The following is a 27309-nucleotide window of genomic DNA, read 5'->3' on the forward strand; positions in this document are numbered from 1 at the left end:
CAAATGATAGAGTGGCATGATACATGATTCTAGATGAGATACTCATAGTGGAAAAAGCTACTAGAGAGTCATCTGAATCATATAGTGGTACCATACTACTATGATCAGGTAATGAGATAGTTTGGTCTAGTATAGGGAGTCCCTAGAGTAGTACCTCACTATGTACATCTAACAAGGTATCATTAGAGACTCAATGCCATACACCAACCATCAGTAGAAGATATAGAAGATAGTGATGCTAATGATACAAAGGATATAGAGGTACCATCAGATGTGACCTATTTAAGCATGACCCAAGATTACATTAGGTACTAGAGTCTATAGGGGTCCCATCCTATCTTCCTTAAGGATTATCCTATAGGTGATCTAGGTGCTTTAGATAGGACACACTGGGATGATGGTACAATAGAAGAGGATGAGGACATCAGAGATGAGGAGGATCACATTTCTAAGGGAGAGCCCATGGAGGAGGAGAGAGAGGAGATAGAAGAGGATAAAGTAGAGGAGATGCCCCTGGTTGGTGATATTGGTGCAGATGTACACATTTATTACATATCACCACTAAGATCCTAACAACCCCTACACACCCACACAAAGACACCATTGGGGAGGTCTAGACACATTGAGTGTGGAGAGAGTAGTCACTCCATGCCCCCACCATCTAGACCTTTTAGTGACATCCAAGAGGGAGACCCAGGTATGAAATATGAAATATGATTAAATATGTAGTTTGATTAGAAAATGTATGAAATTGATAAATGTAATTTTTATTCTACAGCTAGCATAACAGAGTGGAGGATTTTTTTATTTGAGGTTATGAAGGATGCATGCATATCCTACCAACTATCATCGAGCGAGTGAGAGTCCTCTCTTGGCTACAAAGATCCCAACAAGTAGACCGATATCTTTACAGTTGTCCAACGAGATCTAAGGATATGAAGGGGAAGGGAGGAGAAACTAATAGCTGAGCTATAGAGTGCCCAAGAGTGCTCACATGGTATGAGCATATCCAAGAGTCATACATGGACACACAGATATGTTGCTTCCTATTATAGGCCAGAGAGATCCAGTAGCCATCGGCCATCATAGTGCAGTGATAGGCATAGTGATAGATAGGGCCATTGGCCATATATGTATTAGAACATAAATCACTTTATGATGAATGAATTTTTTTTTTTACTATTTAGTTCTATGTTTGATATACAACTTAATAAAATATGCTTAAATATATTCAATATGTAATTTTGGTAAAACTACATAACCTATAAAACAATGTCTATAAGGAATATATAAATGCAGAAAGAAAAATAACAAAATTAAGGATAATAATGTTTAAGATGCATAATATTAATAGGTTCCTTAAAAGAAACACTATTCATATCAGCAAGTTTATAAGCACCTGAACCAAAATATTCAATAACAACAAAAGGTCCAAGCCAGTTAGGGCTAAACTTTCCTTTTTCACTAGGTAAAGAATTCACATTTTGTTGATTGTCATATAAAACTAAATCACCAACCAAAATTTTTTGTTCAATTATCTTATGATTATATTTCTTTTGTAAATATTTATGATAGCTTTTATATGTTCGAATGCATGTATTCGTTGTTCATCCAACATTTCCAACTCTTGTAAGCATTGTTCTCAAAAAGTATCTTTGTCAATTATCCCATGAAATGAAACACACAAAGAAGGCATTTCTAATTCCAAAGGCATAATAGTGTCAATACCATAAAAAAGAGTGTAAGGAGAAGTACCTATGGTAGTATTGACACTCATCTTATAAGCCCATAAAGCATATGTAAATTGAATATGCCAATCTTTCACATGCTTGTTGTTTATTTTTCTCAAAATCTGCTCAATAATTTTGTTTGATGCTTTAGCTTGACCATTAGATTGAGGATAATAAGGAGTTGAAATTTTATTTTGAATTTAACATTTCTCTAAGAATTTCATGACTTTTTTTTAAAGAAGTACTATTATCTGAAACTATCACTGGAGGTATATCAAATCTTGTTATAATATTATTAAGGATAAAATCACAAATAACATCCACACTTGTTAAATGAAAAGGAACAACTTCAACCCACTTCATAAAATAATTTGTAGTACTTAGAATGTAAGTATGTCCTTGAGAAGAAGGTGTGAAATTTTTCCAATAAGATCAAAACCCCAAATACTAAAAGGCCATGGAGAAACTTGATTACGAAGCTCACAAGTAGGAGCATGAATCAAATTACTATGTTGTTGACATTGAGGACATTTCTTAATAAACATAAAAAAATCTTGCTCCATCATTTTCCAATAATATCCCATTCTATGTAATTTATTAACTGGAGATTTTCCACCAAAATGCCCTCCATAAGAACTAGAATGAGCTTCTCCCAAAGCTATCAAAATTTTAGTTTTGTTCAGACATCTCAATAGCAATCCTTCGTAAGAGTGTTTGTAAATTGTATCTCTTGAAATGATGTAACGTGCTACAAGTTTCCTAATATGATTACGCATGTTTCTTGTTATCGATTCAGGAAAAGTACCCTCTTTCAAAAAGTGAAAAATGTGAGAATACCATTCATCCAATGCAAGTTAAAACAATCAAAGGTAATATTTTTAGAAATTTCTAGGTTTTTAAGAGTTTGTATAGTAAATTGAAAGTTCTTCACATTGTTTTCAAGACACACTAAAGAAGCTATGCTTGCCATGGTGTCTGCATGTCGATTATCTTTTCTAGGCAAGATTTGAATTGTATAAGAAGAGAATTATGAAAGCACATCAAGAGCCAAATCTCTATATTGTGTCATTTTATCATTATAAGTTTGATAACCTCATTTAACTTGTTCAACAATAAATTATGAATTTCCATATATTTGCAAGTGTTTGATGTTAAGGAATGAAGTTTCTTGTAAATCAGCTATAAGAGCTTCATACTCTACAATGTTATTAGTACAAGAAAAAACTAATTTGTATGATAAATGAATTGGCTTTTTCATAGGAGGAATTAAGATAATACCAACACTAGATCATGCCTTACATTTATATCCATCAAAATAGAATTCCCAAATATCATCTTATTGAATAGCAAAAATATTATCATCAGGAAATTCCATTGAACTAGAACATGTTTCCGAATGAGGACAAAAAGCTTCAATGAAATAATCCGTTAAAGCTTGTTCCTTAATAGTTTTTTGAGAAATGAAATTAAGATCAAATTTTTTAAGTAACATCACTCACTTTGCCAAATGGGTAGAGAGATTTGTGAGAAAAGATATTTCAAAGGATCGAACTTGACAATCATATTGACTTCAATATTTATAAACTACAGTGAGACATTGTCTTTCCAAATTTGTGTATCTTGTTTCATAATCAAGTAAAGTATGACTAATGTATTACATAGGTCTTTCCTTACCATCATCATCATCATTGTGAGCTAACAAGGAACTCATAGCCTTCGAAGTCTCTAAAGTATATAAGTGAAATGGCTTATCAAATTTACCTAGTTGCAAGATAGGACAATTTGCAAGATACTCCTTAAATTGCTCAAAAATTTGTTTACATTCATCATTCCAAGAGAAAGTGGTATCCTTTGTAAGCAAGTAAGTAAAAGTCAATTAGCTAACTTAAAAAAAAAGTGATGAATAGCTTGTATCTTTCCTTGTAAATTGCATAGCTGAGAAATATTATTAGGAGGAGGCATATTGACAATAGCATCAATCTTTTCAGTTTTAACTTCTATGCATTTCTTAGAGACTATAAATCCTAATAATTTACCAAAGTCAACTCCAAAAACACATTTCTTAGGATTCAATCTCATGTTGTAACTTTTGATCTATTCAAATATTCATTGTAAAATAGTAACATGATCTTCTCTTTGTATAGACTTTGCTAAAATATCATCCACATAGTCTTCAAGAATCTTATGGATGTAATCATGAAAAATCAAAGTCATAGCGCTTTGGTAATTTTCTCCTACATTCTTTAATCCAAAAGGCATCATGACCCTAAAAAATGTTCCCCAAGGTGTTATAAATTCATTTTTAAATTGATCTTTAGGAGGAATAAAGATTCTATTATATCCAGAAAAACCATTTATAAAAGATAACAAAGCATGACCCGCCATTGAATCCACAATCATATCAATATTGTGTAAGGGTGAATGCACAAAGTTGGGTCGCAATTCCGCGGAAGTCAAATCCGCAAAATGAAACTTCTTAGAAACAGGTACCCGATTTTAAAAAAAGGGCACCCGTTTTTGGTTCGGGTGCCCGACCCTAAATTTAAAAAATGAGCACCTGTTATGTTTTAAAATCGGGTACCCATTTTTTATTTTCAAAAAATGGGTATCCGTTTCTCAAAAAAAATTAAATTTAAATTTTTAAGAAACGGGCACCCATTTTTTAAAAATAAAAAACGAGTACCTGTTTTTTAAAAATCGGGTACCCATTTCTAAAAAATTCAATTTTTTAAGTTTTCGACGGATTTTACATGCTGCTTTTAGCTTTTCAAAACGGGTACCCATTTTTTGAAATTCAAATAATGGGTGCCCGTTTCTTACAACATGAGGCGGGATTTTTTTTTCCTACCTCGAATTTTGGTTTGGGATAGACTTGGTGAGACCAAGCCTATGCCTTGGCCTCTTAAGATTTGGCTAAGGCATTGAACTGACAAATTCATGCCTTGCCATAATTTTTAGAGGGTCTTCCCGATCAAATTTTTTTACGAAACAAAAACCCATTAGAGTTCTCACTGTCCTGATTTCAAAAATATAAATTTTATAGAGTTATGTTTTTATTTACTATTTTTAAATTATTTTTTAATCAAAGGTGGTACATAAATGTAAAATAGCAACGTTCACTAAAACTTTAATAACTTTTTTATTTTATATTTTTTCTTAAATTAATTTATATGTCATCAATCTACATTCAATTCTTTTGAAGTTAAAAAAAAAAATTTGAAAAAAGTGAAATTTTGATCAAATTATTAAAATTTTCTTTTATAGCCAATTAAAAATTAATTTAAAAAAATATATTCATTAAAAAATTCAAGAAAAATATTCTCATCAATCTTTGGTGTGTCAGGTAACTCCATTTAAAAGGATTCACAAAAATTCATTCATTTGTGTCAAATTATGGTGTCCGTACACGAGCGTGGTATGGTCCTGAAACAAGCATTTTGAAAAAGTGGTTTTTAAAGATCCATACCAAAAAAATAATCTATCATATGGGTATACAAATAAATTACATATTCAAAAAGAAGATTCCAAGCACTACAATTTTTATTTCAGAAGTTTTTTTAATATTTAATCTCTAAATGGCTCAAATTTTGGCATCAATTGACAAAATATTTTAAAAACAAGAAAAACACTTCCACTTTTTGGCCAAAAGTGAGACCCAACTTCTTGCACTGACCCATAATGGGAAATCATCCTTTATGAATGCTAAGTTTAAATATCTAAAATTAGTATATATATCCTTATCTTATTTTTGCCTTTTGAAACAGGCACAATGTTTGAAATCCAATTGAAGTAATCAATAGAATGGATAAATCCATAATCCAATAACTTTTCAATTTCACTTTTGACTAATAAAGTAATTCGTGGATTCATCTTCGAATTTTCTGCTTCACAGGTCTCATATTTGGTTTTAAAACAATATTATGAGTAATAATCTTAAAATCAATACCCAACATATCTAAATATGTCCAAGCAAAAATGTCCTTAAATTTCAATAAAAGGGAACCTAATTGATCATGCTCATCCTGATTCAAACATTTCCCAATCTTTATTATCTTTTCAGGATTATGCTCATCCATTTGAATATCAATCTCAGTATTAACAAATCACTTTTTATAAGAGCATTCATTGGTAAAGGAAGAATATCATGATTATCATGTTGTCCAAAATAAGCATTTGTATTTACACAATAAGGCTTTCTTCATTTGTGATGGAACTTAAAGGTAAATCATCATTAATTCCAAAAAATTCCATTGAACATTCATCTTCAGGAAAAATATCCAAAGTAGGTGCTTGATTTATGTCAACAAATAGTGGATTAAGCAATTTCAACTGACCACCACATATATGATTAACATTAAGAGGAAAATTTGATAGTTGTTTATATGGATTAAACCCTAATCTATACATATGATCATAAATTTCATTATCTAGAGGTACTTGTATAACTTGCTCATATTTATCACATCCTTTAACATTAAATCCTGATTTCTTAAGAAAATGATAACCATAACTATACCAATCAGCCAGTTCAGATAAAGTCCAAGGAGTGGCATATCTCACAATATCAAAACAATTAGGTTTTATCATTTCAATCATTTCATTAATTGAAGCAGCAACAAAATTACATTTTAGTTCCTTAGAAAGTGGAGAAGGAATAAAAATTTGTTTCTCAAATTCAATTTTTTTCTTCATGAATTCCAAATTAGAGACCTTATATTCTCTAATGAAAGTAGGATTAAATCCAATGTTCCCCAATCATCCTTAGTTAAAGAAGAAGATGAAGTTTCTGGCTATTGAATCTCAAGTTGTTTTATTGCAGGTTGTCGTATCTCAGGTTTTTTTCAATCTCTTTACTTGGTTGAAGAGGCTCAGATATTTTAACATATTATGCATTTAATAAAGGACTTGACACATCATCCGCATGTAATGTATACATTAAGTTGTTATAAATAAACTAAACCTTATGATAAAGAGTAGAAGGAACCGCATGCATAGTATGTAACCAAGGTCTTCCTAAAAGAATATTATAATTAAGAGGTCCAAGAATAACATGAATAGGTGTATTCAGAATAAATAGACCAACTTAAATAGATATGGTAATAATTCCCAAAGTTCTTTTCACAATATTATCAAATGCACATATGGGACCATTATCAGGTTAAATAGTAGTAAGATCAACCTTTATTGCTTTAAGCATTTCCATGCTACAAGCATTAAGTCCAGATCCATTATCAATTAATATTATTTGAATGATACTCCAATTAATAGAAACATCAACCATAAGAGCATCATATTGATTCTGCACCTCAAGAGATGCTAAATCATTATCAAAAAACACAATAGGAGGTACAAAAGGCATAGCATGCATCCAATCCAAAATAGAATGAATACTATCTGGATTAGGAGGTGAAGCAAAAATATTAGATAAAGCTTTTTGTAATGCCTCATAATATTTCAAAGAAGTTTGAAGTAACTCCATTAAATATATCTTAGCAAGAGTAGCACATAATTGATCAACTGAGTTATACTTCTTAAAGGTAGAAGAAAACTTAGGAGCTTGAGGAAGAATAGGTTAAGAAGGCGGTAAAGATACTGAAATAGTAGGTTGAGGGTTATTCCATGTGCGATAAGCATGTGAAATGGAATCAGTATTATCAAAGAAATCCAAAGGATCTCTAGGTTTACCTTTAATTGTTAGTCAAGGAAATCCTTTAACCATCATCAAAGGTGTAGGATATATCATCTTAGGTTTATCAATATTGCATATAGTGGAACATAAAGATAACTATGCACAAACCCTATGGTAAAGGTTAATTGGAGAGGTTGTGGAGGAGAGTGAAATAGGAATAGGATACATGGAGATCTTATCTAGACCATTTTCAATCTCACTCCCATATACCTCATTAAGGAATCTATCATCTTTTACAATAAAAACTTCATCGAAGTATTCCAAACAAGAATCATACATATTGAAATACGAAAAGCATGAAAATATAAATGTTTCACCAAAATGAATAGGAAGAAAAATGGATCTTTAAAAATGTGTAGGACATTCACCACTATTTATTTATTTGTTTTAGAGTTGATACGAAATAAGTAAAAGAAATGTTTGAAATTTGATAGGATAAGATACATACCTCGAAATGGAACCAATATGAAAATACATGTTTTATGATGCATGTGCACAATTTCTAGAAAATTTGCAACCCATTTCATACTAGAAATGTTGAAATGGAGAAAACACATAATTATTTTGTCTTTTTGAAGGGAGGTTGACCTTGACCCTATTGGCAGGATATAATTGTGCCCTGAAAAGTTGACCTTGACCTTTTCTACTCTGATAAAAAAATTTGTTCATGCATTTGGGAAGTTTTCCAAAAAGGGTATCCAAATCTGCACTCCTCTTCAAAACAACACCTGCATATATCTGAAATTAGGGTTTTGGGGTGGCTATATTGGGTTTTGCCTTAGTTAAACCCCTGTTTTGGTGATTTCCACCTCCATGAATAGTTGGATATAATAGAATGTGTGTGTATTGAATGCATAATGTCAAGATCTAATCTACTACATTGAAACCCTAGCATGAATATATATGTATGAGAAAGCAACGCATAGACTTGAATAAGATACAACTCCTAAGTATTGCCCAGAAAATACAATTATTGAGGAGGGAGATTAGGGAGAACCATTGAGATCCTAACCCTAATTTTGCCTACAATGAAGGAATTGAATTCGAAATGTGCCCTTAATGCTAATCCATCATGGTAAATGTACTAAAAGAGGGTGATAAACCTACAATAATGGAAGTGCTCCCATTTTAATATAATACAAGAACTATTAACCCACTTGTCATAATTATGCAAAGTTAGGTCATATAACCAATATTTGCAAAAGAAACAATGCAAATCAAAACCTTAAGCAAAAATTCATGGGTTATTATCATAAGTGCAACAAGCAAGGACATCAAGCACATGAATTTAGGACCAAGACCTTAAGCACAAAAATATTTGAAAGATATTACCACAATTTCCAGAAGTATGGACATAAAGCATATGAATGCAAATCTAATGCCAAGTGGACATCAAACAAATAGATAAAGGTACAACACAATGGAAAATCCAATAATTTGGATTATAATACAAGGTACAGTTGTCACTATTGTCAAGAATATGGACATATTACTAAGAATTGCATTAGAACACATTTCAAAAGTGATTATAGTAGATGGTTGAGTCAAACTACATGTTTTAATTGTTTGAAGACTGATCACGTCAATAGAAATTGTCTAACAAGGTCAAAAGCATCAAGTAGTGAATTCAAAAAAGGCAAAGAGAAGGTTGATGTTGGGAAAGTCAAATTGCAGATGAACAAAACATGGAAGAAGAAGGAAGATTACAGCACATCAAGTTTGATGATGTCCCTTCATCCAAGGGATTAGGTCATCACATCACCCCCAATTAAGTAATAAAAAGATAAGTGGGACTAATATCATAATGATATATTTTACATCAGTTCAGAGAATCTAAGTACTAAAAAGATTATATATGCATGAATTAAGATGTAATGGAATAGTTAGAACCATGAAGAAATCTTTAGTTTTGTTAGTAATGCAGGAGCATCCTAGGTGTAAGAGAAATCTTGCATTACCCAAAAATATTTTTATTTTTAGTTTTTCTATTTTAATAAGGACTAGTAGACAGGTGGTTACTATTTATAAGAGCTTACTATTTTTAGTAAGTTTTTCATATGAGCTCAAAATATTTGGATTTTCTACATGAAGGTTCATTTTAGAGTTATAAGTCTACCATAAAAATTGCATTGCTCCAACTTAAGTATCAGAAAAGTTATTACAAATTTTCGGTGGAAATATTTGCAAAAAAATTTGCAGGCTCATTGATGAAGGCCTTAGAGTGCCTGGATGAGGTCTAAAAACTCAACAAAAGGGCACTTTCTCTATTTTGATCTTGTAGATTAGGAGCTAGCATTTTTGAAAAGTGGTTATAATAGCCAATTAGAGCAACAATTTGTGAGTTATGGCCTTTGAACGTTGGGCTACCTAAAATATCTAAAATAAATGTCAAAAATTTATTTGGCCAACTCTATATGTATTTTTAGGTTCTATCAGACCTAGGTATTAAGTTTGAGTATCTAGTACCTTCCAGGGCGGCATAAAATTGCCTGTTAAAGAAAGGCCCAAACATTGTCTAGAACAAATTTGGGTAGTAGTTCACAGCTTAGTCTTGCAGATTATTGCAATGAAGGAGCCCATGTGGGTTAGCATTTTGTACTTTTGAATTCTATAATTTTGCATTTGTAGTGCAAATAAGAAGTCCATATTTTGTTCTCGCATTTGCTATTATTTCCTTGTTTCTGTTATGGGTTTATGGTTTTAAGGGGAGCACCCTTCATCAATTAGTTTTCATGTTGTTGCTGAGCATGAAAAGTTTTACAATTACTGCCAAGCATGAATGGAATTTTAGTTGATGCTAAGTTGTGAATGTATGATAGTATTGACTGATCATGCTATGTGAACTGAGAAAAGTGGAAGTCATGTGTAAGTCAAGTGAGTTGGAAACTCTATATCGACCAGCTTACAGCTCTGTAAGCATTAAGCATTAAGCATTTACTGAAAAATTGGAAGGGTCATATAGTCATTTCTCCACTCATTTTTATTCATTTGAGATTGAAGAGAGCACAAAGAGAATTAAGGAAAATTACAATAGGAGATTCTTGTGTTTGAAAACCAAATTCAACTGTAACTCAACATATTCATCAGATTGAAAAGGTATTTAACTGGTGCTGAGTTTTGTTGTTTGAGTTTTCATAAACCCTAGATATCAATTATGGTAGCAAGCTCTTCTATAAATGTTAGAAAAGAGGGAAAGGGAGTTTTGAATGTGCAACTAATTAGTAATGAGATTAGACAACCATTTTTCTGGGCAATACTAGAAAATGCATACAAAGGAGACCCATCTGGTGCATTATCCATGGTACCATCGAAAGTTTTAATGATTCAAGATGTCAGGTGTTACTACACATGCAAATTTGGAAGTATAGGTGACATGGAAATAAGGGAATTGTATAGTCAACTTTGTGATAATGGAGTTTTAAGGGAAGAGAATAAAATTGTAGAAAGGAAAGGGTTGACTCATGCCCTAGATTTCCCTAATGTATTCAAGATTGAATGGATCAAGAAAGTGCTTAGTAGAAAACATGACAACTTCATTTGGCTAGAAGATGGACCCATTAATATCATTAATAGGATCATTAGGCGAGTGTTAGGGTATCCTACCCCTAACTAACCCAAAAGCATGAGAAGTGATTCAAAAGAGATGATTGAGAAGAACATAGGTGAAATATGGAATAATAGGGGAATTTCTATTGATTTTATCTTAGACCCCCTAATTTCTTCTTTTGTTAGAGTGATAGCTCACAAATTCTTTCAATCTAGTAGATTGAACAGTGTGTCCTACATGAAAGTAGGTTTGTGATACAAAATAGTAAAGAGAGACCATACTTATGACCTTGTCAAGTTGCAACTTCAATAATATCTAAAAATTTGCAGGCCATAAGGAAAGCCAAGAGTGCATCTTGTAAATTTGGTTCTTTATTATTTTGTATATTCTTTTATGTGCATAACACATTTCCTTCATTTGGTAAAGTTTCTTGGAAGACCAATAGGTATATTGCAATTCAAATTGGAGAGATCATAGAACAACTTGGAGATAACTTTGAGTCAATGATGACAAGCTATTTTGAAGACTTTTAGAAATCTATGAAGAAGAGGTTAAGGATACCAGTTTCACTTGTTGAGAAACATTATGTTGATGTTTTCTTTATAGTTTATGTTGATTATACATATGTGCAGGTAGTCCTACTCAAGGTCAAATGGCTTAAGCCCTTTCCATATGAGATAAATATTAATGAGGCATTAGTAGCTATTACAGCTCTACTGGTAGAGGAAATAGATAAAAGTGCCACCTCATTTGGGAATTATGAGGAAGCCAAGTCTATAATTACAATTGACTTGAAGATAGTTTCTATGGTAAGAAAGAAGAACAAAATTGTGAAGAAGATAAAGGAAAGATTTGGCAAAGGGGGAGATGAAGAAGATGATGAAAATGAAGAAGAGGAAGAATAAGTCCAAGCCCCTTTGAAAATTACTCAAGGAAAAGGATAAGATGAGGGAGCTCATGAAGAAGGTGCCAAGGGAGAAGAAGTTGAGGAAGCACCCAAGCCTATTGAAAATAAAAGAAAGGCTAAAGAGCCTATAGTGGAGAAACCCAAGGAGAATGTTGTGAAATTGTCACAATAGAAGCCAATAGCTCCTGTTACCAGGCCTAGCACAAGGGTAGCCAATAAACAATTCAAGGTTGATAAGAAACCTAAAGGTAAGAGGACTATTACTTAATAGAGCCAAGCCAACTAATGAAGAAGACATATGAAAGGAGGAAATATGTAGCCCCACCTGAGTTAGATGAGGAGAAGATAGATCCAGATGAAATGAGTCAATTCAAGGTGGTAAGCCATAGTCCCTCCTCTAATTTAGATAAATTTTGTGCCAATATAAAATCAAATACAATTTTTTTTGGTTTTGCACACATAGATTTTGATAAGATAGGAAAATTGAACAAAATACTATAGAGGAAGCCATATATGTGATGATGGCTAAATTCAAATCAACTCCTACAGAGATTGCCAACTCATTACCTAAGATTCATTATGACCAAGTTGAGTAGAAATGGCAATACAACTTACAAACTAAAAGATGGATTGGGAAAACCACGTTAGCCCAAGTCATGCCTGAATTACCAAAGATAATGATAGATTAGGCTATGGAGCCGCACAGAGGTAAATTTACTCCAAAAAATAAAGCATTAAGTATATTGAAGAAGAATATAGAGGATTAGGTAACTAAGAGTAAAGAAATATGGAGATCCATTTACAAGTTACCCATTCCTACTATAACAAAGAAAGGTGAGAAAGAAATTCAAGATCCTAAGAAAGTTGAACAACATGCAGTTGAGACTAAAAAAGATGAGTAAGTCAAGGATGTGGAAGGCACTATGGAAATAGTAGGAGAATAGGCCATAGCTGAGGAGTATCAAGATGACCAAGACCTGAGGTACAAATTTTGAGTGCCAGTACTCTATTGGGACTCAAAATTGAAACTCGTATTTTGAGCACCATTAAGAACTTCAAACCCTTTAAATGCTTTTTGATGCCTACGTACTTGGTTGTCCTTTTGAGGCCCAAGAGGTGTTTAATCCTTCGAGCACCTTCCATTCAATATGTCTATTTGTTTCATGAATTTAAATTGAGATTCTTAGCCATTTCATGAAGTCTTGTTTTGGGGATTTGTCAAATCTGCATTTTCAAGTAAGTGTCAAACAGTGATAGGAGGGCATGTTTGCATGTGAATATCTCACACCTAGTGATGTTTCATGACTTTCTGCTTTGGGAGTGCCTAGAATCCATACTTGAGAACCTATCTTTTAGATTTTGAGTCATTTTGAGTCCATTTAGCTAGGTTTTGAATCCCTCAAAGTTGGTCATTTAATGTTGTCATGCTAATATGAGTTGTTCTAAATTCTGGGAAGCCATGTTTGACCTATCATAACTTTTGACCAATTGATCAAAATGATAAAATTCCTTTTGTGATACATTTTATAGGTTAGATACTTGCCATGTTTCAATTTTGACCCTATGACGAATCTATTTGATCAGTTTTCAAACGCAATTCCAAATGCAATTTCTAGTTTTTACTAGTGTCAGCATTTGCAGATGTGTCAAAACCCCTGTTTGTAATGTTATATTTTCAAATCCATGATAGGTGAGGTCAATTGGATTTTACTACTATGTTGTACTCCAAATATACTTTAAGTGTGCCAATTTTCACATCTTGACGAATCCATTTGCATACTTTCCAAAGTCAATTTAATTTTGCAAAAAACACTTTTCTACCATTGGTTCCCAGTCTGCAAATTTGAGTAGCCCACTTTGATTGCTCTCCATTTGTGCCCAATTATTAGTCATAATCCCAAATCCTAGATTTATACTCTTCCCATGTGAGTGAAGCAATACCCCAATTTTCGTTATCCCAAGTGCCAGTTTGCCTAGTTTTCGAAGCCAGATCTAAATGCATTTTATTTTTTTCTAACATGTTTACTTGTAGGCAATTCTGAGAGGTCAACTTTGACAGCCAATATCTTTGGATTGGGAACTCATCATGAGACAAAATTTGATGGGGTAAAAGTGGGAAAAACAAAGAATCAGTGTGCCAATTTTCAAAGCCCGGTTAGGTCTTTATGTTAGCTTTTAAAGCCTGTTATCAAGCCTTCCTGTTAGCAAATCACAGTTTAAAGAATAGTGATAAAATGAGTTTTAAGTGATGAATCAGGCTTGATTTTGATTTCAGATAGTTTGAAAAGATCAATGGATCAATTTTCGTATTAGTTGTTTGAAAACAAAACAAAAATTTAGTTGGGCCCACTTTTGGGGCCCGACTAAAATCTCACTTGGTTGATAAAAATGATGGGTTTGAAAAAGTGTTAGTGGTGGTGACTTTGGTTTCATGGAACCAATTTAGAAGTGATATTTGAAATATGTAGAGAGGGCTGGACATGATAAACATAAGTTGCTACTATATACCATTGTCTCTAGGAGCTGCCAGCAAATTGACTAGTTGCTTAGAGACCTTCAAATGTTATTTAGCACCATTGAGGATTTCTTGTGGTTCAAGTTAGCTATTGTTTGAGACACTGGGAGTGCTAGTTCATCCTTAGCATTTGTTCTAGAAGGTCTGGCACCATATAGTTTAAAAGATCTTCAAAACTACCTAAACAAATTTGAGCCATCATACTGCATAAAGAATGGGAAAGACTCATTGGTTTATCCATATGTCATACTTTTTAAGTATTTAGCTATAGTCGGCAGTTCAATATCTCACAAAAGAAGCTGGCAGTGAAGTTTATAACATTGATGCTATACATATTTCCATTATACAGGCTAATCATGGAGTCTTATCAGAGGTAGTTGGACAAAATCTTGGGATAATGGATGTTGTTACTGAATTTGCTAGCATGATACAACAATATTGTTCATTTTATGTAAGGCTAGGTAACTTGCCACTAGCATTGGAATACTATGCACAAGCTGCTTCTACCATGGGAGGTGGTGCTTCTTCATGGACGGGCTATACTAGTGTTGATTAGCAAAGACATTGTTCATTGCTCATGATTCAATTCCAAGTCTAGATTCATAAGTGACAAATGGAGGTTTAGCAACCAGTCTTTAAAATGTTAGCACTCAAACCTTGAAGAGGAAGAAGTCTCCCACTTGAAACAAATATATTAGGATTAAACAAATTTGACACAAATCATGAAATCTAATGTGCCATAACTTTCGTTTACTTGGTGAGCCACCAAACAGATATCCAAGGGATGAACCACCACCAAGAATAGCATGGATTAGTGAATGTCTAGAGCTTGAAGAGTTATGGCTTGTAGATTTGAGCTTCTTGGAAAAAATTACAATTGAAAATTGTAGTTATTTGAAAAGGGTGTCTGGAATATCCAATCTTCCAAATCTTGTAGAACTGGAAATTTCTGGTTGTCAAATGCTTGAGTTTGAGTGCTTGTGTCTTAGGGATATGAAACATCTAAAGACTATAACATTTGATAGAGATGTGAAGGTGAAATATTTTGAGTTGGATAGTTGTAAAAACTTGAGAACAATAATGTTCAATTTTAAATTATTGTAAACTTGACCATGTGTTACTATCAAGATCTTGATAAGCTAGCAGATTTAAAAGGTCCAAGTTGCTTGAAGAGGGAAAACGTGACCAGGTAGGGAAAGCCATAAAAGATAGAGGAACATGCATGAGTATTCAAGGAAACTAACATAAGTAAAAGGTTGCCCATGTAGGAATAGAGACCTCACACCTATGGCAATACAAAGGAACAAAGCACGGCATATAGATGATGAGTCCACACCCGATCTAGAGAAAGCAAGGAAGTAGCTCTAGATTAAAAAAAAAATCCCACGGTAGAGGAAAGAGATAGGGGAGTGCAATGAGTTTGGCCACCAAGCATTAAGCCGCAGCATAAAAGAGGACCCAGGACACGTGAAAGAGTAGAGGAGTGAAGAATCCTGACATGGATAAAATTGCTCATGCAATTGATAGGAATTTGTATGTATGTGCTAAACGTCAGACTCGGTAGTAGGAACACACGGAGGAATAACTAGTCTTGATTACTTAGATGTTATATGTTCATTTGCCACACATTAAAATTTGATTCTAATAAAATATTTGTAATCAGTTATCAAATCCTATCAGAATGGGTGATCACAACATTTTCTCTAGTTCTCCTTTGTTTACCTTTGTCTCAAAATTGCCTAGAAAGGCTTGTGCTTGGATGGATAATCAGCCAACACTACAATTATATTATGAGACTCACAGTACTATCTACTTTCTCCTACAATGTCAAGGGCTGTTAAGCCTTCCTCATAGAAGAAAAATCTAACATCAAAAAAATGGAGGAATATGCTGACAGGGCAGTTTACGCCTGGAGCAAAAGGGGAAAACATTCAAAATCTAATGTCCCACATTCATTGTGGTATGATTTCTTTAGTTGTTTAAATATTCCTATACACAAAAGGGATAATGTTTATGAGACATGTTCTTTTGAAGTGCACGCCTTGCTATGGGGCCCGTGGTTGGCCGGCCAGGCAGAGAAAAGCAACAAATTTTGACTGGGCCCATAGGAGGAAAATGCCACATTGTGACTCACCGTATGAGTGGAGGTTGAAGAAATAAGCCTTCCTGATGCTACACAAAAGCTTCAAGCATATGCCCATAAGTCAAATTTCAAATCCTTATGTTGCTCCACTCAAATCATAAAAGCATAAGAAAAATTTAAAGGAGCCTCGGTGATACGAGTGCTCGTATGAGCGTAAAGCCCATATGCACATAAAGCAACTTTAAAAGGCTCTAGTGGTTAAAAAATGGAGTTGTGCATGAGAATGTAAAGAGGATTTCAAATGTTCACGATGCTATGGGATGATATGAATGGCATCAAAATCAATTATCTTTTCAACCAAAATATTTGAGATATTTTTGCATTTGGGAGGCCAAAATGATTGAAGATTTGATTCATCAGTTGAGGGGAGAGATTAGAGAGATGTTTTTAACTTGTTGAGAAGGTTTTCCAAATGGATAGATGTCATGTTTTGATCAAATCTAGGAATTAACTCGTCTCCTATATCTTTCTTTCCCTCATCTATTGTAAGGCTGCTTCTAGTCTTTGGAGAAAAACCAGTCATTGCTGTGATACCATGTTTTGGATCCAGTTTTGATGTGTTCCCATACTATGATACCACATTTCTTTTAGCAAATTTATCTTGTATGAACAATAGTAGGAAGATAAATACAACTAGTTCTGATATGTTAGGTATTTTCATGTTTTGATTTCATGCATTTGATTGTATTGTTTCAAGGAAATGAATACAAATGAGCAAGAATTTCATTAGTTTCATTCTAATTCTTGTCTCCCATCTTTGTGAATTTTCAATGTTTTATGATCTTTGAACAAAGAGCCTAGGTTATAGGTGCAATCCCTTAAGGTTGTATGTTGTCTCATTGCTGCCTATAACTCAAGGGGTTTATGTAAATGCTTAAAAGAAATTAGCAAGGTTACAAGTTTATTGAGGGGGATATCATGTAAGAATGAGATTTAGACTGAATATGGATGTTTATTTACAAGATGAATGGATAGATCATATATCTGAATATATGAATAAGTATCAAGTATCTATATGTATGTGACTAATCTATGGAATTGCCCAATAGATAAGGCATTGATTGGTCAAAGGATCACTTTTGCATGCTGCTACATATTAGGCGTTTTGTTGAATTCAACATTATTAATCAAAGGTTCTTCCCTTTCATGTTGAAGAGCTGAAAAGTCTAACCCTCACTCAGCTTGTGAGATTCATAGATTTTCATTTAGCTACTGTAGATCTGTGTTATTGCATGAGTTATTAGGAGATATAGGGGTTTTCATCTATAGTAAATAGGTTCATATTTATGTTTAATTGCACTGGTACCATATGTTGGAACCTGAAGGTTAACCCACCTAGGTCTTGCAGAGCCTAAAGTGAAGAAGGAGTTATGCCTTATAGTTGGCCCAAGATTGTAGTCAGGTACATCCATCATAGGAAGTTGCTAGCCTTAGATACATTTGTCTAGTTTCTTGGTCATTTTCAAAACTGTTAATTTAGGAGCCAACATGCTCCACACGAAGACCAAGTAAGTCAGTAGCACTTAGTGAAAATCAAGGATGTTCTTGACATTTCTGCTTAGAACATCAATACTTTGATTGAGGATGACTTGAAGAAGATAATAAAGAGTTCCAACATGGTAGTTTATCATCTTAAAATAGAAGCACTTCTATGTTAAGAGTGTTTAACCCTCTGAGTAAGTGTTTTGGGGTCATGTCAAGTGCCTTGAATGGGTCTTTGCATGGATCTAGTAGTTTTCCCCCTATTCTACTTTTCTCTCTCTATTTCTAGCCTATTTCTAAAAAATTGCTCTATGAAATTAAGGACTTTGGCCTCTTGGTCAAGGATAGCCTTCTAGTTAAAGGTTTACCTTGACCCTAACCTAGGGTAGACTCGACCTCATCCCTAACCCCAGGTCCTATTTTCAATTTCTGGGAGTTTTGGGATCTCGAGCTTTGAAAGTTACTTTTCTCACTTTTGGGTCAACTATTTCAGGTTTCAAAATGGTAGACTCTTAAATTACATTTAATCTAGGTCTATTCCTAGGAATTAAGGTTAAATGGGATTTAAAACTCCTATGTTAGCCTTCTCTAGGAGTTAGTGCCCCAGATCTCTATATAAGGAAGCCTCCTCCTCTCATTTTTCTCTAAGGAAGAAGATGCATTGTGATATGAAGTGAACTATTATCTTTCTACATCCATTATTCCATGAAGTGAAGTTCTATCATGCATTCAAGTATTCAAGCATCCAATTCATCAAGGAGGACCATTGTTAGCCATTAAAGGATTCAATCTCTATGGAGCTCTCTTGTTGAAGATTTCTCAATCCACATTCATCCAAGCCTTCTTCTATGCAAAGATACATTCAAGAGGTGTTGAAGATCTAATGAAATTGATTTGAGATATCCTACATACATTTTACATACATTTGGAGCATCCATACTTGTGGATTCAAGGATTTGAATCCTCCACAAGGCTTTCCACATAAGAAAGGTGAATAGTTCCATTTACTTTGTTTATGCATATATATTGTTTCAATTAAATTTCAAGGCTATTTCCAAATTGGTTCTTGACTAAGGCAAACCCCCCATCCAAAAAAAAACCATTTTTCTTGCAGATACAAGTGTGGAATAGAAAATTCAAGAGTAGATTCAGTTACCCTTTTTGTCAAACTTGTGAGATTTGCGAGGAGAAATTTTGTCAAAGTAGTGTAGGTCAAGGGTGACTTTTTGGGGTATAATTGTGCTCCGCCAATAGGGTCAAGGTTAACCTCCCTTCAAAAAGACAAAATATTTATGGGTTTTCTCTATCTCAACATTTTCAATCTGGAATAGGTTGTAAATTTTCCATAAATTACATACAAGCATCAAAAATCAACTTTTTTCAGATTCAAGGTTAGTATTTGTCTTTTATTTATTTCAATATTTAAGCACATAATCCCCCACAATAGAAATATCATATAACCTCCCCCTCTTTCTCCCTATTTTCTGTCACTTGATTCATTTTTACATTGAGCACCCTCTTGTGTTTAATCAATTTGGATCATTCTTTTTGAAAATTAGGGTTAAGAAGGGAAGCCTTATTTTATCTCTATTCATTTTGGTGAACTTGACATGCTTACCCCCTTTTCTTTTGGGGAATTAGATGCTCTATTGTGTTTTTTATTTCATTTCATATTATCTTGTATGGAATTAGATGCCCTATTGTGCTTTGTGGTGTTATATTTCCTTTCATTTTGTTATGTCTTTTCTTGCATTAAGATTATATTTAGTTTATGCTCTTGCATTTTGAATTCAAAAATGTTGTTGTTTTATAATTTTGTTTATTTTCCTTATATTGGTTTATGAGCTTTAGTACTTCTAGTCCTTCTTCTAATCTTAGGGATAGACATAGTCGTAGACTTATGGGTACCTTTGAGCCTGAGTCTTCTTCTCCTTTCCTTAGGATTCTAGATGAGACTTTGATTCTTCCTAATTCTAATCCTCTTATGGAGAAAAACTCTTCTCACTCATCGCATGATGAGGATGATTCTTTAAGAGTTCCTCATGAACAAGTCCAAAAACTTTTAACTGAACTTGATAAAATGGGTAATTGGCTTCTTCAAGAAAACCATAATCAAGATTCTATTCAAGCTATAGATGCTCTTAAAAAATGTCTTTTTGATAGTGACCAAGATGTTAATCTCTTGAGTGGTATTACTCACCTTGTGCATTCTAGTGTTAAACCTTTAGCTCAAGAAGCTCAAGATTTAGGGTTGTTTCCACCTATCACTGCTGTCAAACTTTCTTTTGTTCCTCTTCCTAGTGTTCCTATGTATACTCCTTTGTTGATTGTGATGGTTCCCTCTATTCCTATGAGTGTTCCTCATGTGTCCCTTCCTATATCACAACCTTCTTATCATAATGTTCCTTTTACTTATTCTACTCCTCTGCCAACTATAGTTCCTATTGTTCCTCCAATTGTGTCTTCTATTCCTTTAGCTTCTTAAACTTTACCTAGTGTATCTAATGTTGCTATCCCTTCTATTTCTTCTCATGATTCTACAATTATCAATTTGGCTCAAACTGTATCATCTTTACAACAACTTGCATCCTTGACTCAAAACAAGCTTAGTATCCCTACTTGTGAGATGGAAAGTCCTTTGTCCCAAGATATTATTCATACTCCCATTCCTTAGCAAGCCGATATGCCTTGTCTTGAGAATTACAATAGTAAGGGAGACCCTATTTATCATGTTAAAACATTTCAAATCCTTTGTAGTGATTATGCTCATGATCATAGGATTTTAACAAACTTGTTTGCTCAAACTTTTCATGACAAGGCCTTACAATGGTTTTTCTCTTTGACTCCTTATTCTATTCATTCATTTCCTCAACTTGCTAATGCTTTTATTCAAAATTTTCAAAACAACATTGACCCACAAGTGTCTTTGACTAATTTGATACATTATAAACAAAATTCTAAAGAAATTTTGACTAAATTTATTGGTAGATTTAAGCATTTGCATGCTTAGATTTCCTATCATGTTCCTGATATTGATATTCAACGTATGTTTATTTCAAATTTGCAAAAAGATATTATAGATGAGATTATGCTTACTAAATTTACTTCTTTTCAAAAACTTTGTGCATCACTTCATTGTTCTCAATTACAAGTCAATCAATTTGAGAGCACCATTCCAATGGCTCGTGTTCCTGTTGATAAAAGTGATGTTGCTCCTACTCCAAATAAAGTTTAGAAATTTAACAACTATTTCAAGATAAATAAACAAAGAAAATGCAATTGTTGATTGAGTTGTTGCATCTCATAATGGGGCATATGCACTGAGTTGTGGTGCCAAAAAGATGACAAGTTTTTTTTTTTTTTTTTTTTTTTCTGATTTTCAATAGCGCGTATGCGCTATGGCTTGGGTCACCCAAACCATAGTGCATACGCGCTATTTTGATGTCCAAAAAGTTATATGATGGGCTGCAGACCAGCGGCCCATCATTTTCATTTTATTTTTTGGCTCTCCAACAGCACGTACGCGGGTTTGACAGCAAAAATTCACCACCATTTGCCAAAATGCCTCCTCGCCATAAAATCCAAGACAACGAGCACACCCACAACGATGAGGTAAGTGATATAAACTTAAATTTGCATTGTTTAATATGTTTTTCATATTGTTTTATTGGTTTTTGATATTCTTTTGTAGGGTTTTTACAAATTTCATTTAGATTTGTTTATTTAGTTGGATTTCAATTGATTTTTTATCAAGAAATGTCCATAATCAACTGAAAAATCCACAAAACCCTCAAGAACCTCAAAATCAAAACCCTCCTCAAGAAGAACAACAAATTCCACAACCCAAACCAATTGCAAGACCTCCGCCAGGCACACAAGAAAATATAAGAAATGAAATATAGAGAGGCAAAACTGAATTAGAAAGACTCATTGCTCAGTTGAAAGAATCCGAAAAAACCAATCCAATGAGGGCTCAATTGGCATCATCCCTCAAATCCATTAACACTCAGATAGCCTCAGTTAGTGGTCAGTTAGATACTTGGCGGGCTAAGAGGGATGAACAAAAAGGATTTTATGCAAATAAATTGTCATATGAAGATGTTAAAAAAAAAGAAATATCAAAAGGTAGTATATGTGCATTATTTAGAAAAATCGATGAGCCAAATACTGTTAGAGAGGGTACTAAATGATTCCCCATCCATTGATGCATACACAATGCTATTAGAAATAATTTTTGAGATAGATAGTGGATGGTTTTTGATGCCCCTCCTTGCAACAATCACGAGGTCCCCATGTATTTTTTGAAGAAATTATATTGTGAGTTTGTCCTTGGGGAGATCCCCAATTATTTTGATATGTTAGACTCCCAGGGTAGAAGTGGGGGGTCATCATTTGAGAGGCCAAGAGCACGTCATGACCCTAATGTAATTAGGGCACCTGTGGTCCATCCACAACACGAGCATGTGATTATTCCTTTAGTTGTGAAGGAACATGTAGAGGCTAGCACTCTAGGGACCATTAATTCTTTGACGCAGACCCTCATCCATTCCACAAGCCCATTAGTTGAGGGGGAGCCTTCTATGCATCGTGGTCACATGTGCACTTCATGCGGATCCTTATGCACATTTGGCACTCATGCCGGAGATGGTGCGGATGATGGGCTTGTCACCGATGAGTTCCTGAACGAGACATTTGGCATTGACACATAGGTAAATTACTAATTTCATCACATTTCATATGTATAGTGAATGATTAATTAATTAGCATTTATTGACATTGTTCAAAATTTAGGGTCAAAGTGTTGCTAGGCCTAGCAGTGATCCTCCAGGCCCATTTTTTGTCCCTTCGATGAGTCTTGAGGTATCTATCAATTTAATCATTTTAATTAATACATATATTTATTACATAATCATATTAAGGATTGACAAAAAAAATTATGCATGTGCATCAGTTCTCCACAGGACCCTCAACCTTTACCACAGACACAGAGCAAAGACATCATACAAGCTTCACATAGGTATAGTTGTTTCATGTTAATTTAATTCATTTGATTATATTTATTCCATGTTTCATGTTAGATATAATGTGTATTGTATGACATGCAGCTCATGATGTCAGACACACCTCCTCATTTGTGACAGTCTGTTGATAGTGGAGTGGCCGCAGTTGTGGCTAGCTCACAGCCATTGACAGAGGTATGAAAGAATTTTCTTCATTTTAGTTGTTGTTTATAATATTTAATCTCAAAATTTCTAATTTTATTTATAAGTGATTATATTTATTGAATTGTTGTAGGGTCTTGTCACGCCTGATCATCCACGAGCATTTGAGGTGGACTTACAGTGACTATTTGTTGGTAGTAAGAAAATAATTGATTTTGTGTGTACATATATTTGATTTCAACGTATAACAAATATTGATTCATGTCTACTTTCTTTGTATCAGTTGGACCTAGATAAGAGCCTCAACAAGAGGTCAAGTGAGCGTATCAGGAGGGCCCTGTCATCTCCACTGTCTCCCTCCACACGACGGCAGAGGACATTAAGAGACTTGTTTCCTTCCCCATGTATATATATAGGCATCAAAGAGACATATTTGACATACATTTGATGTACATATGACATTCTATATTTGATGTATGACATTTATTTGATGTATGACATTATTGGTTAATATATGATATGTTTGTTCATATACAACATTATTGATTATCATAATATATTATGTGTTTGTTAATTTATATGACATTATTGGTTATCATTTTATATTATATGTTTTTTCATGTATGACATTAAATTAGATATGTTCGTGTATGACATTAAATTAGATATGTGCATGTATGAAATTAAATTCAATTGCTAGAGAGTTGCCATTATGTCTACCAACTAGTAGATGTTATTTTTTGCTTTATTAGTATTTCTCAAAAACTGCAAAGAAGCTATTTCTGGTGAGTAGTTGTAAATAATTGTGATCATTGACTTCATGTACTCATGGCTTTGGCTGCGAACACTCATAACTTTGGCTATAAGCATCCATGGCTTTGGCTATGTGCACTAGTGGCTTTGGCTGTGAGATGGCTTTGGTTGTAGACACAATATAGCCTTGGTTGTAGGTTGTCTTTCTTGCTGCATGTCAAAGTTACCTTCAAGAATATCATTAGTCTAAGATCATTACAATTAAAATACTATGACATAATACCTTGGAAATAATAGTCTTTAACCCATTACTTTATTTGTTAAAATATCATGTAGTATCTACTACAGTGCTTCTACTCAAATATGTTTTAAAAAATACTTAGTATGGAAAAGAAATGTCTATGGAAAGCTTGTCAAATAGGATATTGAAGAACTAAATGTGGACAGTCATTAGTACCCATCAATAAGAACACAAACATATTTCTCAAGCAAGCCATATGACATTAGCTTAATTTATAAATTTCCTTTGCAAATAACTAGAAGATGTTATGAATCTTAATACAGAGTTAATCCAAAACTCATTATTCCATCCAAGAAGCATATATCACCCTAAGCCAATTAATCGATAGGATAAAAATTAATTCAATGTCAACAAAATTTTGAGTATAACAAGCATCTTAGGGATTCTTACAAGAATTAACACGATGTTCACAAGAGCATTACAAGTTCTTGTAATGCTATTTCACATATTGTAATCATATTCAATTGTGAATGGCCATTTGTGTTACAAGCATAAATTTTCTTTAAGGTCTTTTAATTCTAGACATGAATTTTATTCTGAAGCTTTTCTATGACAACCCACTCAATGCATATATTGTTGTTTCACATTATGCTGATTTGACTTTCATTGGTTGATTTGGGTCTAGACATGACGTTATTCACTACCTTTTTTATATATTATTTTTTTGTAGTGAGGTTCTAGCCTGAATGAATGTATTAATCATTGAAATTGTGAACCTTGGTCGAGATCCTTACAAATATATTTTCAAATTGGACCTCAAATAGTTTTCTCAGTCACCCCCTGTACACATATATTGAAATTGTAGTTAATTAAAAAATTAATACTAAATTAACACAAGTTTAATTGAGAAGTATTATGTACCTCAATAGGCTAGATTATTATTGACCGGGAAGCTTTATCTTAGAGCAGTTGATTTCCTAAATCTTTAGCGCAATGACACTCTTATGGAATGTGGAATTAGGTATGCTAGCTAAGGAACATTCTTTAAAAGGCAGAGGAAACTCAAGACTCACATGTTTCCAATCAATATAAATGTTTAAATCGCTTCTCTAATTTTTTCTATTTATGATCTTCTTAAAACTTAACTTTCTAAATGCATTGATGGGGAAATAAAGATCTTCTAGGAACTAAAGGCTAATCATGTTTAATACTTACAATTCTTTGTTTTTATGTAATAATTTTAAAAAGATTGTACAAGTTTTTTCAAAGAGCAACACTTGTCACTAACATCATAAGAAGGAATATCCAAGGAGAATTACCACTGATCCCCCACCACCAAATTCAAGAGAAAACAAAAATCCACTACTAAAGAGATAGTAACAATGATCATCCCTAGTCTCTCCCTTATCACAAAATGATTACCATCAAAATTTGCATTTCCAATTGTGTCATGTGCGTTGAAGTGATAGTAACATTTTCACTCTCTTACCTAATGTCTCCCATTTCTGAAACTCCTAGGGAAGGGCAAGGCCATCTTCTCAGTGCTTCAAAATACAATGAGTTCCATTTTTTCCCATATTGATAATCATTGAATTAAAGTATAGTCAAAGTATTGACAGCCCATAGGAACTCAACCTTTGAACATCCCATCTATAAATGACCTCATAAATAAAGTTCAATAAACCCGCATGAAATAGTGAAACAAAAGTTGCATACTTGTGAAGATGATCAGACTGCAGGTGATCAATATGTCTCAAATCTATATTCAGTTCTTTTACTATGCATATAAATGGTTTGTTATATAAAATACTTATATCCACCAGATAAATAATCATTTTCTTACTATGTTATCCTTATCCTTGGCTAATCTCTGGTAGACCATTTCTTAACCATCCTCCTTTGATCTATAGGTCACTATATTAATCTAGTTCATCTTGTCTCTACTCGAATTAATAAGAATTGGCAATCTTAGGGATTGCGAAAAGAGGAATGGGTCCAAGTGGAAGATAGGATTTAGAAGTGAGTTTAATTAAAATATAATAAATAGTGTATTAAAAAAAGGAGAATGGTATGTTCTTCGCAATCTACTCCCTTATACATTCTATCAATGTTTCACACTGAACTTGATAGAGAACATCACAACACATAACTAGCAACATAGGACATACCTCCTAGCCACCTCAAGAACATAAAATTTCAAAAACCAAAGTGCACAAGTCCTCAAAGGTCAAGAGCACAACAAATAAAATAAAATAAATAAATACAAACAAAACCCACATTTGATGGAATCATAGAAAATTTGGTGGCTAGATAGTTACAAGCTGATTCACTAATCCTTCATCGCCATTAAGGTTGAAAATAACATACCCAATTGAAAACCAATTTACATATACAAAGTGACTAACATTACTCACAAAGAGGGAGTAGAAGCTACACACTACCTTGCGTCCAAGGTGCGCTAAAGAACATAACCAAACTCTTGGAGATCATATAATTCTAAGTTTACATAATCTGGTAGTAACACATTTCATTAACTTATGAAACATTTACCAAGTTTCATGATTTCTCTTTCCAAAAATGACATGCTAGATACGCTTTCCAACCATATAATTAAGATACGCATCACCCGAGATAGCATTGTAGAATGAAAATAGAATGGGATCTCCGAAAAGTGAGAGAGGTTATTGTAGGTCTCTGCAACACAATCCTGTAGGAACTGGAATCTCATCCATATCTCGCATGAGCTCCAAGATATGCCCCGTCAAAGATTGCAGCCCTGTGGCATTTAGTGACCCTTAGGGACATTTCGGTTGGGCATGCCTGAGAACGTTTGAGCACTGAAGGGGACAAGATGAGGTTGGGGATAGGGTTTACTTGGCCACCTAGAGCTAATGGAGTAGATAGTTTGATCCCACGATGAAAGATGAGAGAGATTTGGCAGTTGGCAACTTTTTACTGGCCAACACTGCAAGTTTTAGCATCACCCAAGATGGCATTGTAGAATGAAAATGGAATGTGATATCCAAAAAGTGAGAGAGGTTATTGTAGGTCTCTGCAACACAGTCTTGTAGGAACTAGAATCTCATCCATATCTCATACGAGCTCTGAGATATGCCTCGTCAAAGATTGCAGCCCTGTGG

The sequence above is a fragment of the Cupressus sempervirens genome, chromosome 3, assembly GCF_028749045.1.
Source record: "Cupressus sempervirens isolate cs-2001-9-10 chromosome 3, ASM2874904v1, whole genome shotgun sequence".
NCBI lineage: Eukaryota > Viridiplantae > Streptophyta > Pinopsida > Cupressales > Cupressaceae > Cupressus > Cupressus sempervirens.